The sequence below is a fragment of the Manis javanica genome, chromosome 14 (assembly GCF_040802235.1).
Source record: "Manis javanica isolate MJ-LG chromosome 14, MJ_LKY, whole genome shotgun sequence".
NCBI lineage: Eukaryota > Metazoa > Chordata > Mammalia > Pholidota > Manidae > Manis > Manis javanica.
Genome location: NC_133169.1, coordinates 32336482 through 32353936, shown reverse-complemented (window position 1 = coordinate 32353936; position 17455 = coordinate 32336482).

Genomic DNA, 17455 nt, shown 5'->3' with positions numbered 1-17455 from the left:
AGGTGGTGCATAAGGTCATTCCATGTCAGTCATGGTGAGATGAAGTGAGGTGGTAGAAGTAAAGTCTGTATCCCTTGGCCTGATACATAGGAGACACACTGTGGGTGCTCTTTGCTGCTTTCCTGTCCTGGCTTATTACCTTAACTAACATGATGGTTCAGAGTGGTCCCAGTGATTTCCAGCAAAATCTTTCTAAAATTGCATAGAAACACTTGGCAAGGAAATCCCCAGAGCCTAGTGGAAAAGTTTACCCTTTCTGGTCACTGTTTGCAACCTGTTCACTCTATCGCGCGTCCGTTTGTTACTTTTAGACCAATAGGGGCAGTGGTACACACACACACACACACACACACTCCGAACCCCTCTCCCCCCCCCCCACAAAGACACACACCCAGCTGAAGCTCCATTGTTCATCCCTCAGCTTCCGTGAGCATCCAGTGTGCTTCGTGAAGGGGCCTGGGTGAGATTTGTTCAAAGACATGGAGCAGCAGGAGGTGGCTGGGGGAGAGGTCCTGCAGGAGGTTGCCTGGGCAGGCTCTTCCCCGCTGCGCAGGTCCCTCCGGGTGCCCTGCTCATGGCCTCCCTTCCTTGGGTGTCAGTCACAGTGTGTCCCTGTGGGCCCTGTTTCCCAAACAAGGCTGAGTCTTAATGGAGACCCCAGGTATAGGAAGCTGCAGCCCACACTTTAAGAAAAAAATGTGCACAAGTTGGGCTCCTGGCATTCCCCTTATAGGAAGCAGACTTCAAAGTGCAGAGACGGATGGATGCAGATACCTATGCAGACACATAAGCACAAATATCTATGTGTAGGCTCTCTCTGTCCATCGTCTAAGTGCGCATCTGTTCACCTACATATCTGTGTCAGTCTACTCTAGCTGATAACCAGAGTGTCATTGAGTGGGGTCTTAATCCATAGACACTGATTTCTCACTGTTCTGGAGGCAGAAGTCCAAAGCAAGGCTGATTCAGTTCCTGGTGAGGTTCCCTCTTCTGGCTTGCAGACGGCCACATTCCTGCTGTGCCCTCACAGGGTCGAGGGATAAAGCTCTGTCCTCTCTTCCTCTTAATGGCACTGAATTGTGTAATGGCAGCTCCACCCACACCCTCATGATTTCTTCCAAATCTAATTACCTCCCGAAGGCCCCACCTCCCAATACCATGACAGTGGGGGTTGGGGCTTCAACCCTGACTCCATTCAAATATGAATTTGTGTGTGTGTGGTAGCGGGGGTTAGGAGGAGCAGGAGAAGGTGAGGTGAGAGCCCAAAAATACAGTCCATAACTCTATCTATCTGTCATCTATTTTTCTATCATCTTGTCTATCTATCCTTATGTACAGAATAGTTAACAACATGACTATCTATCATCTTTTTTTCTACCCATCTATCCTTATGTTTACAGAACAGTCAACAGCATGGCTTAAATGTCCCTTCCCTACATTATGTTTCAAAAAAACTTGCAAGGTAACTAGGCCGTAGAGATAGCACTGGGTTCACTGAGACACGTGCATCCTCGAGTCAGCTGCGTGTGATTACGAAACTAATAAACAGTGGTGCAGGGACTTCAACCCATTCTCTCTCTCCTCGGTCCTCTTTTCCCTCCTTACCACTTTCTGACTGTATTCCAGCCACATTTGTTGACTAACAGCTCCCTGAAGACCACAAGTATCCTTCCTCTGGGCTTTTTCACTAATTTATCCCATTCTATGGAATGCTTTTCCCTCAGATACCTGGTTTAGTCACCTTCTAGATGGTTCAAGTCCCACCTCCCAGGTGAGTCTTACCCTGTGCACTGTTTATATTGAAAGCCCTACTTTACTCTGCCTGTAGTCTCAGTCCTCCATATACTGCTTTATTCTTCATAGTGTTTGTTTGCTGCCCGCTAACCTACAGGAAAACTTACAAATGTTCATTGTCTCTTTCCTCCCCTCCAACTAGAATGTAGTCTCCACAAGCTAGGAATTCCACCTGTATTAAGTCTGGTGGCGACCCTGCAGACTCGAGGGTCAGCTAGAAGTGGGCACAGTTGTACCACAACATGGTTTGACATTTTAGCAGTTTAGGTTAGAGTCAAGCCAGTCATTAAAGAGGATCTTTTCTGATATTTCTAAGCTACGTGAAAAATTTTAAGCAAGCTTAAATTTTTAGAAATCATAGAACAGGCAGGAGCACTTCCTTCTGTTTTCCTCCAGCCTCGAGGCCCTGGATGCCCAATCCGTTCTCTAGTGGGAAAGGGGGAATGTGTGAGGGTGATTTGCCAAAGTCAGACTAACGTAAGACACACACACACACACACACACACAGAATTAAACATGTTTCAAAACCAAAAGGAACAGAGTGGTTCCGTGTGTCACAGCAGGAATTCCCAAGCCTGACCACCCTCCTACATTATACATGCTAATTGTAATGCACACTTTCTTTCCCTCTCCCCTGATACCTCCATTCCCAACTATCCACCCCAGTCCCTTTCCCTTTGGTAACTTAGTCCATTCTTGGGTTCTGTGAAACTGGTGCTGTATTGCTCAGTCAGTTTCTCTTGGATCTCTGCCTCCACAGGTTAGGGAAATTATTTGATACTTGTCTTTCCCCACCTCGTCTTTTCACCGAGCACAATACCCTCTAGCTCCATCCATGTTGTTGCAAATGGTAGGATTTGTTTCTTCATCTGGCAGAACAATTTTCCACTGTTCATCTTCTGATGGACACTTAGCCTGCCTAATGTGAATAGTGCTGTGATAAACATACGGGTGCACGTGTCTTTTTTAAACTGGGCTGCTGCATTCTTTCTTTTTCTTCCTCCTTTCTTTTTCCTTTTCCTTTTCCTTTTCCTTCCTTTCCCTTTCCCTTTCCCTTTCCTTTTCCCTTCCCTTTCCTCCTTCCCTTCCCTTTCCTCCTTCCTTCCCATTCCTTCTGTCCCTCTTTCTTTCTTTTCTTTCTTTCTTTCCTTCCTTCCTTCCTTCTTCCTTCCTTCCTTCCGTCCGTCCGTCCTTCTTTTCTTTCTTTCGTACCTTCCTTCCATCCTTCCTTTCTTCATTTCTTTTTCATTCTTTTTCTTTCTTTTTCTTTCTTTCATGTATGTACTTATTTATTCATTCATTCATTCACTCATTTATTATCTACCTGTCTGTCTAATCATGTAACCATCATTTATATATACCTATCTATCACCTGTCTGAGTGTATCTATTTATTTATTTATAACTAATCTACAATTGCATGGTAACATTATATTTACTCCAGAACCCCAATCACCAAGCTACCGCAGATACCCCATTGCCATCACTGCCCGTCAGCAAAGTAAGGTAGTGTAGAATCTCTACTTGTCTGTTTTGTATTGTACAGCCCTCCCCATGACCCCACCTCACACATTATATATGCTCATTCTAATGTGTGCTTTGTTCCCCACACCCTGATCCCTCCATTCCCACTCATCTAACCCAGTGTCTTCCCCTTTGGTAACTTTTAGTCCATTCTTAGGTATTGTGAGACTGCTGATCTTTTTTTCTTTAGTGTTTTCTTTGTTCTGATACTCCAACGATGAGTAAAATCACTATATATATATATATATATGTATATGTATGTGTATGTAGGCAAGATCCACTAATGTTTGCTAAGGTGATGCAGCTCCACTCGGCTGTGCAGTGCCTGCCATCTGGGAGTGGAGTTTTCGAGAGCATCACTGTTGCCAGGAGATGCCATGATGTCACAGTGGTGCCTGTTTCCTAGAGACAGAGTGTGTATGCTGAGAGGGGCAGCTGTCATTCCCGTGAGGTGGATGCTGACCCAGCTGACAACATTAGGGAAAATGGAATCCAGAACCAAGGTGTACTGTGTGTTTCTTTTTATTTTGGAGTCCGCACTAAGCAGGTACATGAGCAACATTATGGTGAGTTGACTACCCGCATGATCAAGCCCGACCACATAGCCGGTAAGCATCACTGTCCATCAGAACAGGAATATGCTGTAGAAGGGCTGCGGATCCTCGCCATGTTATACTGCCTTCCCCATGCCCGCCGCCCACCCACATTGTGTGTGCTAGTCGTACTGCCCCATTGTCCCTCCCTTCCCTGCCTTCCAATCCGTGCTCCTCAGTCACGTTCCTTTGGTAACCCTGAGTCCATTCTTGGGTTCGGTGAGGCTGCTACTGTCTTCTTCCTTCAGTCTTTCTCTTTATTTCTGATACTCCACAGGTGTGAGTGAAATCATTTGACACTTTTCTTTGTCTGTGTGGCTTATTTCACTGAGCATAATACCCTCTACCTCTGTCCATGTGGTTTCAAATGGTAGGATCTGTTTGTTCCCATGGCTGAATACTATTCTACTCACTGTTCATCTTCTGATGGACCCTTACCTTGGCTATTGTGATCAGTGCTGTGATAAACCTAGGGGTGCACATCTCTTTTTCAATCTGCACTGTTGTATTCTATTATTCGTTTCTGTATGCGTGGATGTATGTATGTATGTAGTTAGTTAGTTACTTACTTATTTGTTGTTTGTTTATTTATCATTAGTCTACAAGTACATGAGTACCATGTAGTTTACTGAAGTCCCCCCATAAACAGGAAGCCCCCACATACGCCATTGCAGTCACTGTCCATGAGCATAGTAAGATAGTGTGGAATGCCTAGTTGTCTTCTCTTCCCTTCCACATTGTACATGCTAATGGAAATGGGCGTATTCTACCCCCTCCCCCCAGTCATTCCTCCATTCCCTCCTGGTCACCACAATCCCTTTCACTTTGGCAACTGTTAGGCCATTCTTGGGCTGTGTGAAACTGGTGCTCTTTTGCTTCTTCAGATTTTCCTTGGTTGTCCTCCTGCACAGGCGAGTGAAATCATTTGATACTTGTTTTTCCCCTCCTGGCTTATTTCACAGAGTAGAGTGCCCTCTCGGTGCATGCAGGTTTTTGGAAATGGTAGGATATTGTCACTTGATATGGCTGAATAGTATTCCACTGTTCCTCTACTGATGGACACTGAGCTTGGCTATTGTGAATAGAGCTGTGATACACATGGGGTGCACATGTTGTTTTGAAACTGGGCCGCTGCATACTAGTAGTAGTTATTTATTCATTCATTCATTCATTTATTAATTTATCATTCAATGACAATTACATGGGTATCATTATGTTTAGTACACTCCCCCCATCACCAATGTACCAAAGGGTAAGGAACTAGGAAGGCTTGTGATGTGAGGGAGAAGGTTGGGAAGGTGCCATTACTATTAGCTCCCGTAATGTGGGGGTATTCCAGTGGGGAAGTCAGTATAGTACAGAGAATTCAGGCAGTGATTCTATAGCATTTTCCTATGCTGATGAACTGTGAGTGTAATGGTGTATGTGGGGTGACATGATGATCTGGACAGTCTAGTAAACATAATATTGCTTCAAAGAATTCTTCATTGGTTATTGTGAATAGTGCTGTGATAAACAAAGGGATGCCTATGTCATTTCTAAACTGGGCCGCTGCATTCCTTTTTCTTTATGTATACATGGATGCACATATTCATTCATTCATTCGTTCATTAACTATATCTATCATCTATCTATCCATCTATCTATCTATCTATCTATCTGTCTGTCTATCTATCTATCTACCTACCTATCTTTCTATTATCTATCTAATCTATCTATCTGTCTATCCATCTGTCTGTCCATCTGTCTATCTCCCTGTCACTAATATAGAATTAGATGAGTAACATAAGATTTACTAGACTCGTCCCATCACAAAGATGCCCGCCAGATACCTCAATGCATTCCCTCTCCATGAGCATAGTAAGATACTGTGGAATCACTACTTGTCTTCTCTGTGTTGTGTAACCCTCCCTGTGACCCCCCTTCCCACACTATACATGCTAATCGTAAGGCACACTTTCTTTCCCTCTCCCCTGATACCTCCTTTCCCAACTATCCACCCCAGTCCCTTTCCCTGTGGTTACTGTTTGTCCATTCTTGGGTTCTATGAAACTGGTGCTGTTTTGCTCAGTCAGTTTCTCTTGGAACTGTGGCTCCACAGGATAGGGAAATTATTTGATACATGTCTTTCTCCGCCTCGTCTTTTCACCGAGCACAATACCCGCTAACTCCAGCCAAGGATTTGTTTCTTCATCTGGCAGAATAATTTTCCACTGTTCATCTTCTGATGGACACTTAGCCTGGCTAATGTGAATAGTGCTGTGATAAACATACGGGTGCACGTGACTTTTCTGAACTGCGCTGCTGCATTCTTTCTATCTTTATGTATGAATGTATGTATGAATTTATATATGTATTTATTTATTCATTCACTAACTCATTTATTATATACGTATCTATTTCTCCATCTGTCTAATCGTCTAACCGGCATCTATATCTTATCATTGTCTCTGTGTATCTCTTTATTTATTTATAACTAATCTACAACTGCATGGTAACATTATATTTACTCCAGACCTCCCATCACCAAGCTCCCGCAGATACCTCATTGCCATCACTGCCCGTCAGCAAAGTAAGGTAGTGTAGAATCTCTATCTATCTATTTTGTATTGTACAGCCCTCTCCATGCCCCCCCCTCACACATTATATATGCTCATTCTAATGTGTGCTTTGTTCCCCACACCCTGATCCCTCCACTCCCACTCATCTAGCCCAGGTTCTTCCCCTTTGGTAAGTTTTAGTCCACTCTTAGGTTTTCTGAGACTGCTGGTCATTTTTTCTTTAGTGTTTTCTTTGTTCTGATTCTCCAACGATGAGTGAAATTTTTATATATATATATGTATATGTATACATATATGTATGTGTATGTAGGCAAGATCCACTAATGTTTGCTAAGGTGATGCAGCTCCACTCGGCTGTGCAGTGCCTGCCATCTGGGAGTGGAGTTTTCGAGAGCATCACTGTTGCCAGGAGATGCCATGATGTCACAGTGGTGCCTGTTTCCTAGAGACAGAGTGTGTATGCTGAGAGGGGCAGCTGTCATTCCGGTGAGGTGGATGCTGACCCAGCTGACAACATTAGGGAAAATGGAATCCAGAACCAAGGTGTACTGTGTGTTTCTTTTTATTTTGGAGTCCGCACTAAGCAGGTACATGAGCAACGTTATGGTGAGTTGACTACCCGCATGATCAAGCCCCACCACATAGCCGGTAAGCGTCACTGTCCATCAGCGCAGGAATATGCTGTACAAGTGCTGCAGATCCTCGCCGTGTTATACTGCCTTCCCCATGCCCGCCGCCCACCCACATTATGTGTGCTAGTCATACTGCCCCATTGTCCCTCCCTTCCCTGCCTTCCAATACGTGCTCCTCAGTCACGTTCCTTTGGTAACCGTGAGTCCGTTCTTGGGTTAGGTGAGGCTGCTACTGTCTTCTTCCTTCAGTCTTTTTATTTCTGATACTCCACAGGTGTGAGTGAAATCATTTGACACTTTTCTTTGTCTGTGTGGCTTATTTCACTGAGCATAATACCCTCTACCTCTGTCCATGTGGTTGCAGATGGTAGGATTTGTTTGTTCCCATGCCTGAATACTATTCTACTCACTGTTCATCTTCTGATGGACCCTATCCTTGGCTATTGTGATCAGTGCTGTGATAAACCTAGGGGTGCACATCTCTTTTTCAATCTGCACTGTTGTATTCTATTATTCGTTTCTGTATGCGTGGATGTATGTATGTATGTAGTTAGTTAGTTACTTATTTATTTGTTGTTTGTTTATTTATCATTAGTCTACAAGTACATGAGTACCATGTAGTTTACTGAAGTACCCCCATCAACAAGAGGCCCCCACATACGCCGTTGCAGTCACTGTCCATGAGCATAGTAAGATAGTGTAGAATGCCTAGTTGTCTTCTCTTCCCTTCCACATTGTACATGCTAATGGAAATGGGCGTATTCTCCCCCCTCCCCCCAGTCATTCCTCCATTCCCTTCTGGTCACCACAATCCCTTTCACTTTGGCAACTGTTAGGCCATTGTTGGGCTGTGTGAAACTGGTGCTCTTTTGCTTCTTCAGATTTTCCTTGGTTCTCCTGCTGCACAGGCGAGTGAAATCATTTGATACTTGTCTTTCCCCTCCTGGCTTATTTCACAGAGTAGAGTGCGCTCTCGGTGTATGCAGGTTTTTGGAAATGGTAGGATATTGTTACTTGATATGGCTGAATACTATTCCACTGTTCCTCCAGTGATGGACACTGAGCTTGGCTATTGTGAGTAGAGCTGTGATAAACATGGGGTGCACATGTTGTTTTGAAACTGGGCCGCTGCATACTAGTAGTAGTTAGTTATTCATTCATTCATTCATTTATCATTCATGTACAATTACATGGGTATCATTATGTTTAGTACACTCCCCCCATCACCAGTGTACCAAAGGGTAAGGAACTAGGAAGGCTTGTTGTGAAGTGAGGGAAAAGGTTGGGAAGGTGCCATTACTATTAGCTCTCGTAATGTGGGGGTATTCCAGTGGGGAAGTCAGTATAGTACAGAGAATTCAGGCAGTGATTCTATAGCATTTTCCTATGCTGATGAACTGTGAGTGTAATGGTGTATGTGGGGTGACATGATGATCTGGGCAGTCTAGTAAACAATATTGCTTCAAAGAATTCTTCATTGGTTATTGTGAATAGTGCTGTGATAAACATAGGGATGCATGTGTCATTTTTAAACTGGGCCGCTGCATTCTTTTTTCCTTATGTATACATGTATGTACATACTCATTCATTCATTCGTTCATTAACTATATCTATCATCTATCTATCTATCTATCTATCTATGTGTCTATCTATCTATCTATCTATCTGTCTATCTTTCTATCATCTATCTAATCTATCTGTCTGTCTATCCATCTGTCTGTCCATCTGTCTGTCTCCCTGTCACTAATATACAATTAGATGAGTAACATAAGGTTTACTAGACTCGTCCCATCACAAAGATGCCCGCCAGATACCTCATTGCATTCCCTGTCCATGAGCATAGTAAGATACTGTGGAATCACTACTTGTCTTCTCTGTGTTGTGTAACCCTCCCTGTGACCCCCCTTCCCACACTATACATGCTAATCGTAAGGCACACTTTCTTTCCCTCTTCCCTGATACCTCCTTTCCCAACTATCCACCCCAGTCCCCTTCCCTGTGGTTACTGTTTGTCCATTCTTGGGTTCTATGAAACTGGTGCTGTTTTGCTCAGTCAGTTTCTCTTGGAACTGTGGCTCCACAGGATAGGGAAATTATTTGATACATGTCTTTCTCCGCCTCGTCTTTTCACCGTGCACAATACCCTCTTGCTCCAGCCAAGGATTTGTTTCTTCATCTGGCAGAATAATTTTCCACTGTTCATCTTCTGATGGACACTTAGGCTGGCTAATGTGAATAGTGCTGTGATAAACGTACAGGTGCACGTGACTTCTGAACTGGGCTGCTGCATTCTTTCTATCTTTATGTATGAATGTACGTATGAATTTATATATGTATTTATTTATTCATTCACTAACTCATTTATTATGTACGTATCTATTTCTCTCTCCATCTGTCTAATCGTCTAACCGGAATCTATATCTATCATTGTCTCTGTGTATCTATTTATTTATTTATAACTAATCTACAACTGCATGGTAACATTATATTTACTCCAGACCCCCCATCACCAAGCTCCCGCAGATACCCATTGCCATCACTGCCCGTCAGCAAAGTAAGGTAGTGTAGAATCTCTACCTATCTATTTTGTATTGTACAGCCCTCTCCATGCCCCCCCCTCACATTATATATGCTCATTCTAATGTGTGCTTTGTTCCCCACACCCTGATCCCTCCACTCCCACTCATCTAGCCCAGGTTCTTCCCCTTTGGTAACTTTTAGTCCATTCTTAGGTTTTGTGAGACTGCTGGTCTTTTTTTCTTTAGTGTTTTCTTTGTTCTGATTCTCCCAAGATGAGTGAAATCATTATATATATATATATGTATATGTATACATATATGTATGTGTATGTAGGCAAGATCCACTAATGTTTGCGAAGATGATGCAGCTCCACTCGGCTGTGCAGTGCCTGCCATCTGGGAGTGGAGTTTTCGAGAGCATCACTGTTGCCAGGAGATGCCATGATGTTACAGTGGTGCCTGTTTCCTAGAGACAGAGTGTGCATGCTGAGAGGGGCAGCTGTCATTCCGGTGAGGTGGATGCTGACCCAGCTGACAACATTAGGGAAAATGGAATCCAGAACCAAGGTGTAGTGTGTGTTTCTTTTTATTTTGGAGTCCGCACTAAGCAGGTACATGAGCAACACTATGGTGAGTTGACTACCAGCATGATCAAGCCCCACCACATAGCCGGTAAGCGTCACTGTCCATCAGCGCAGGAATATGCTCTGTAAGTGCTGCCGATCCTCGCCGTGGTATACTGCCTTCCCCATGCCCGCCGCCCACCCACATTGTGTGTGCTAGTCGTACTGCCCCATTGTCCCTCCCTTCCCTGCCTTCGAATCCATGCTCCTCAGTCACGTTCCTTTGGTAACCGTGAGTCCGTTCTTTGGTTCGGTGAGGCTGCTACTGTCTTCTTCCTTCAGTCTTTCTCTTTATTTCTGATACTCCACAGGTGTGAGTGAAATCATTTGACACTTTTCTTTGTCTGTGTAGCTTATTTCACTGAGCATAATACCCTCTACCTCTGTCCATGTGGTTGCAAATGGTAGGATTTGTTTGTTCCCATGGCTGAATTCTATTCTACTCACTGTTCATCTTCTGATGGACCCTTACCTTGGCTTTGTGAACAGTGCTGTGATAAACCTAGGGGTGCCCATCTCTTTTTCAATCTGCAGTGCTGTATTCTATTATTCGTTTCTGTATGTGTGGATTTATGTATGTATTTAGTTAGTTAGTTACTTATTTATTTGTAGTTTATTTGTCATTTGTCTACACCTACGTGAGTAACATGTAGTTTACTGAAGTTCCCCCATCATCAAGATGCCGCCACATACCCCATTGCAGTCACTGCCCATTAGCATAGTAACATACTGTAGAATCCCTAGTTGTCTTCTCTTCCCTTCCACATTGTACATGCTAATCGGAATGGCGCGTTCTCCCCCGTCGCCCCAGTTATTCCTCCATTCCCTCCTATGCACCACAATCCCTTTCCCTTTGGGAACCTTTAGTCCATTGTTGGGCTGTGTGAAACTGGTGCTCTTTTGCTTCTTCAGATTTCCCATGGTTCTCCTTCTGCACAGGCGAGTGAAATCATTTGATATTTGTGTTTCTCCTCCTGACTTATTTCACAGAGTATAGTGCCCTCTCGGTCCATCCATGTTTTTGGAAATGGTAGGATTTGTTTACTTGATATGGCTGTATAATATTCCTCTCTTCATCTACTGATGCACTCTGAGCTTGGCTCTTATGATTAATGCTGTTATAAACATACAGGTGCCCATGTTGTTTTGATACTGCTGCTGCATTCTTTCTTTATGTATGTATGTACTTATTCATTTATTCACTTATTTAGTATCTATACCTATCTCTGTCTAATCATCTACCCATCATCTATATCTATGTATCTATCATTCGTTTATTTGTATCTATTTATTTGCTTATAACTCAACTACAATTACATGGTAACATTATGTTTAGTCGAGTCCCCCATCACCAAGCTGCCCCCAGATTCCCCATTGTCATCACTGCCCTTTGGAACCTAAGGAACTATTAACTTATCCTTAATATCTGTACAGGTTGGCAGCAGTGCCTGGTTTGCCATTTGTCTCATACAGTGAGGTTTAGAAGGTGAGGTTTCCACATTTTGATAAAATGAGACCCGTTGCACTGACCCTTGCAGAAAGCCCTTCTTTTTGGTTGCTTTTGCAGGTGCCTCCAGACTGGACCCCACAGGCTCCTTTGTCCTCACCAATACCAAAGAAACTCTGTGCAACATGCTGCAGTGGCGCTCGGATGCTGTGATGCGGTGCTGTGATGCAGCCGACCCTTCACGCCATCACTTCACAGCAGGAGTTGGTGCATATGAAGCTAGTGCAGCAGCAGTGGCTTCTCAGGGAAGCCCAGACATGCCCATTCCAACAGCTGTGTGCAGCAGGCTGGGTGGTGCTATGCCTTCTATAGCGCCTCCTGCTCAGGGAGTGTGGGCGGTGCTGCATAGTCCGTGTGCCTGTGCCTCTGTGTGTGTGTGTGCGTGGGCGGAGCTCTGCTAATGGTTCGTAAATGCTCTTCCTCCTCTGGATTTTAATGTCTGATGAAACAAGGGCCCGAAATGTCTTAAGGAAGAGGTGATGATTTTCTAGTGATTTAGAAGCAGCAGGCCTTTCATCCTTGAAGTGACGTTCTCTTAGCAGTGCTCCCTGTTTTAATTACCACCATTTTCTGCACTCCTTTTCGCTCTTCTTCCAACTACTACTATTAGAGTTAATACTCTCAAGTTGTATGTCTGAAGCTCTGATGTTTCTAATGTTTCTCCTACAGTGCCCCCACAGACTCTATTTTTAGCGTATATTCAATAAGGTCTATAACAAGCATTACCAATACTCTGTATAGGGATACCTTCAGCTTTTTTATTTATATTATTTATGTTTTTTGTGCCCTGTAACCAAATTTTCTTTAACTTTTGAGGTGACAAATGATTGTTTAAAAAAACAGTGGTGAAAATCACATACAACTTAGGAGAGACTCATGAAATCCACAAACCCATACAAATAAATTCACTAAAAAGGAGGAGAGGAGATTGAGACGTCTTTTTCAAGTTTCTATGTACGTTTTGCATTTTCCAATTTTTTTTTTGAGAGGGCATCTCATTTATTCATCAAATTGTTGTTAACAATAAAATTCTGTATAGGGGAGTCAACACTCAATGCACAATCATTAATCCATCTCAAGCCTAATTCTCATCAGTCTCCAATCTTGTGAAGCATAACGAACAAGTTCTTACATGGTGAACAAATTCTTACATAGTGAATAAGTTCTTACATGGTGAACAGTACAAGGGCAGTCATCACAGAAACTTTCGGTTTTGATCACGCATTATGAACTATAAACAGGTCAAATATGAATATTCGTTTGATTTTTATACTTGATTTACATGTGGATCCCACATTTCTCCCTTTATTATTATAATTATTTTTATTTTTAATAAAATGCTGAAGTGGTAGGTAGATGCAAGATAAAGGTAGAAAACATAGTTTAGTGCTGTAAGAGAGCAATTGTAGATGATCAGGTGTGTGCCTGTAGACTGTGTTAATCCAAGCTAGACAAGGGCATTAAAACATCCATAGATACAGAAGATTTCTCTCAAAACGGGGGGTGAGGTTCTAAGCTTCACTACTGTTGATCCCCTATTTCTCACCTGATGGGCACCATGCAATTGTGCCTGTCTTAGGTTGTTCCTCCCTTCAGGAATCTTACCCATCTCTGGCTAACCAGTCATCTTCCGGGGCCATACAGGGAGATGTAAATTTGGTAAGTGAGAGAGAAGCCATATTGCTTGAAAAAGGTTAGCTTTTTTCATCTTTGCAGATTTATGCCCTGTGGCTTATATGCCCAGCATTTGTCTTGAGGTATCTTTGCCACTTGGAGGCATTATGATATTCGGTGAATTCGATATGATGTACGAACTCTATTTAAGGGTTGTAATTAGGAAGGAAGAAGAAAAGCTATAGAGGTAGAAGATGGAAGAAAACATGGGAGTATTGATTATTTATTTGACATATCTTCTTGTAGAGTAACTTAAGCATGTATAGGTTTTAAACTACTAACTAAATTGTGCACACACATTAACATAATAGGAATACAGTTATATAACCAAAGCAGATCTATAATTACCAGCCATCTCCAGTGAAGCCAAGAAAGCCAGTTAGGCACCCTAGGCATTTGTGAAAATTTGTCTACGATATGGTATTGTCCAGCTGTACTTAAACAGTCTGAGAGAAATCAGACAAATTAAAACAACCCATTCCTGGGAACTGTTCACATCCCATGTGTTCTTTTAACCGTAGATAGTCTGTAGTCGTAAGATTTTGGAGTGCTACAACTTGCAGTTCTCCTAATTCTTGGTTCAGTTCCAGCAGTGTAGATCTAGTCAAATTTGTTGTTTTACTGTATGCACAGGCCATCTTAGATATCTCCTTCTTCATTCCAATGGCAAGTCCAGGGAACGGTGGGATGGATGCAGCTACAACTGCAGCATCACCTGGATCTTTGCGGAGGATTTTTGACGATCGTCTTCCGGTATGAGTCTAACTGAGAGTGCTGATATTGGAAGTTCTTCATATCGTATCTTAGTACATTTTCTGAGTAGCCAAATTAGGCTTTGATCTTCTGTATAAACACGAACAGACCCTTTGCCTACACTTTGATATGCCCTTCATACCACTGTGTAGAACTCATTGGAGGTCACCACAGAGGAACTGGATTGTTTTTTTTTTAAGAGAAAGGAATATTATCAGAAAAGTGTACCTCCATAGCTAATCATCTGACACCCTTTAAGTGATCAAAATTAAGGATATGTAAAGCATGCGTTAATTGTAGATTTACCATTAGTTTTATCCTATCAAGGAGTAATCCCCCTTTTCTTTTTTTTACATCTTTAATCTACACTTACATGAAGAATATTATGTTTACTAGGCTCTCACCTATACTAGGTCCCCCCTATAAACCACTTTAGAGTCACTGTCCGTCAGCATAGCAAAATGTTGTAGAGTCACTACTTGTCTTCTCTGTGTTGTACAGCCCTCCCCTTTCTCCCCCCCTATGCATGCTAATCTTAATACCCCCTTTCTTATTCTCCCCCCTTATCCCTTCCTACCCACAAATGCTCCCCAGTCCCTTTCCCTTTGGTACCTGTTAGTCCATTCTTGGGTTCTGTCATTCCGCTGCTGTTTTGTTCCTTCAGTTTTTCCTTTGTTCTTTTACTCCACAGATGAGTGATATCATTTGGTATTCTCTTTCTCTGCTTGGCTTATTTCACTGAGCATAATACCCTCCAGCTCCATCCATGTTCTGCAAATGATAGGATTTTCCCTCTTCTTATGGCTGAGTAGTATTCCATTCTGTATATGTACCACATCTTCTTTATTCATTCATCTACTGATGGACATTTAGGTTGCTTCCAATTCTTGGCTATTGTAAATAGTGCTGTGATAAACATAGGGGTGCATCTGTCTTTCTCAAACTTGATTGCTGCGTTCTTAGGGTAAATTCCTAGGAGTGGAATTCCTGGGTCAAATGGTAGGTCTGTTTTGAGCATTTTGATGAACCTCCATACAGCTTTCCACAATGGTTGAACTAATTTACATTCCCACCAGCAGTGTAGGAGGGTTCCCCTTTCTCCACAGCCTCGCCAACATTTGTTGTTGTTTGTCTTTTGGATGGCAGCCATCCTTACTGGTGTGAGGTGATATCTCATTGTAGTTTTAATTTGCATTTCTCTGATAATTAGCCATGTGGAACATCTTTTCATGTATCTGTCGGCCATCTGTATTTCTTATTTGGAGAACTGTCTGTTCAGTTCCTCTACCCATTTTTTAATTGGATTATTTGCTTTTTGTTTTTTGAGGTGTGTGAGCTGTTTATATATTTTGGACGTCAAGCCTTTTTCGGATCTGTCATTTACAAATATATTCTCCCATACTGTATGGTACCTTTTTGTTCTATTGATGGTGTCTTTTGCTGTAGAGAGGCTTTCCAGCTTAATATAGTCCCACTTGTTCATTTTTGCTGTTGTTTTCCTTGTCCGGGGAGATATGTTCAAGAAGAGGTCACTCATGTTTATATCTAAAAGGTTTTTGCCTATGTTTTTTTTCTATGAGTTTTATGGTTTCATGACTTACATTCAGGTCTTTGATCCATTTTGAATTTACTTTTGTGTATGGGGTTAGACAATGGTCCAGTTTCATTCTCCTACATGTAGCTGTCCAGTTTTGCCAGCACCATCTGTTGAAGAGACTGTCATTTCGCCATTGTATGTCCATGGCTCCTTTATCAAATATTAATTCCATATCTGTTTGTGTTAATGTCTGGAGTCTCTAATCTGTTCCACTGGTCTGTGGCTCTGTTCTTGTGCCAGTACCAAATTGTCTTGATTACTATGGCTTTGTAGTAGAGCTTGAAGTTGGAGAGTGAGATCCCCCCTACTTCATTATTCTTTCTCAGGATTGCTTTGGCTATTTGGGGTCTTTGGTGTTTCCATATAAATTTCTGAATTATTTGCTCCAGTTCATTGAAGAATGTTGCTGGTAATTTGAGAGGGATTGCATCAAATCTGTATATTGCTTTGGGCAGGATGGCCATTTTGATATTAATTTTTCCTAGCCATGAGCATGGTGATGAGTTTTCATTTGTTAGTGTCCCCTTTAATTTCTCTTAAGAGTGACTTGTAGTTTTCAGGGTATAGGTCTTTCACTTCTTTGGTTATGTTTTTTCCTAGGTATTTTATTATTTTTGATGCAATTGTGAGTGGAATTGTTTTCCTGATTTCTCTTTCTATTGGTTCATTGTTAGTGTATAGGAAAGCCATGAATTTCTGTGTGTTAATTTTGTATCCTGCAACTTTGCTGTATTCCGATATCAGTTCTAGTAGTTTTGGGGTGGAGTCCTTAGGGTTTTTTATGTACAGTAGCATATCATCTACAAATATTGACAGTTTATCTTCTTCTTTACCAATCTGGATTCCTTGTATTTCATTGTTTTGTCTGATTGCCATGGCTATGACCTCCAGTACTATGTTAAGTAACAGTGGGGAGGGTGGGCATCCCTGTCTCGTTCCCAATCTCAGAGGAAATGCTTTCAGCTTCTCGCTGTTCGGTATAATGTTGGCTGTGGGTATATCATATATGGCCTTTATTATGTTGAGGTACTTGCCCTCTGTTCCCATTTTGCTGAGATTTTTTATCATGAATGGATGTTGAATTTTGTCAAATGCTTTTTCAGCATCTATGGAGATGATCATGTGGTTTTTGTCTTTCTTTTTGTTGATGTGGTGGATGATGTTGATGGATTTTCGAATGTTGTACTATCCTTGCATCCCTGGGATGAATCCCACTTGGTCATGGTGTTTGATTCTTTTGATATACTGTGGAATTCTGTTTGCTAATATTTTATCGTGTATTTTTCCATCTGCATTCATCACAGGGGTATTAGTCTGTAATTTGCCTTTTTCGTGTGCTCTTTGCCTGGTTTTGGTATTAGGGTGATGTTGGCTTCATAGAATGAGTTTGGGAGTAGTCCCTCCTCTTCAATTTTTTGGAACACTTTAAGGAGAATGGGTATTATGTCTTCTCTGTGTGTCTGATAAAATTCCGAGGTAAATCCGTCCTGCCCCGGGGTTTTGTTCTTGGGTAGTTTTTTGATTACTGTTTCAATTTCTTTGCTTGTAATTGGTTTGTTTACCTTTGGTTTTCTTCATTGGTCAGTCTTGGGAGGTTGTATTTTTCTAGGAAGTTGTCCATTTCTTCTAGGTTTTCCAGCTTGTTGGCATATACGTTTTCATAGTAGTCTTCAATAATT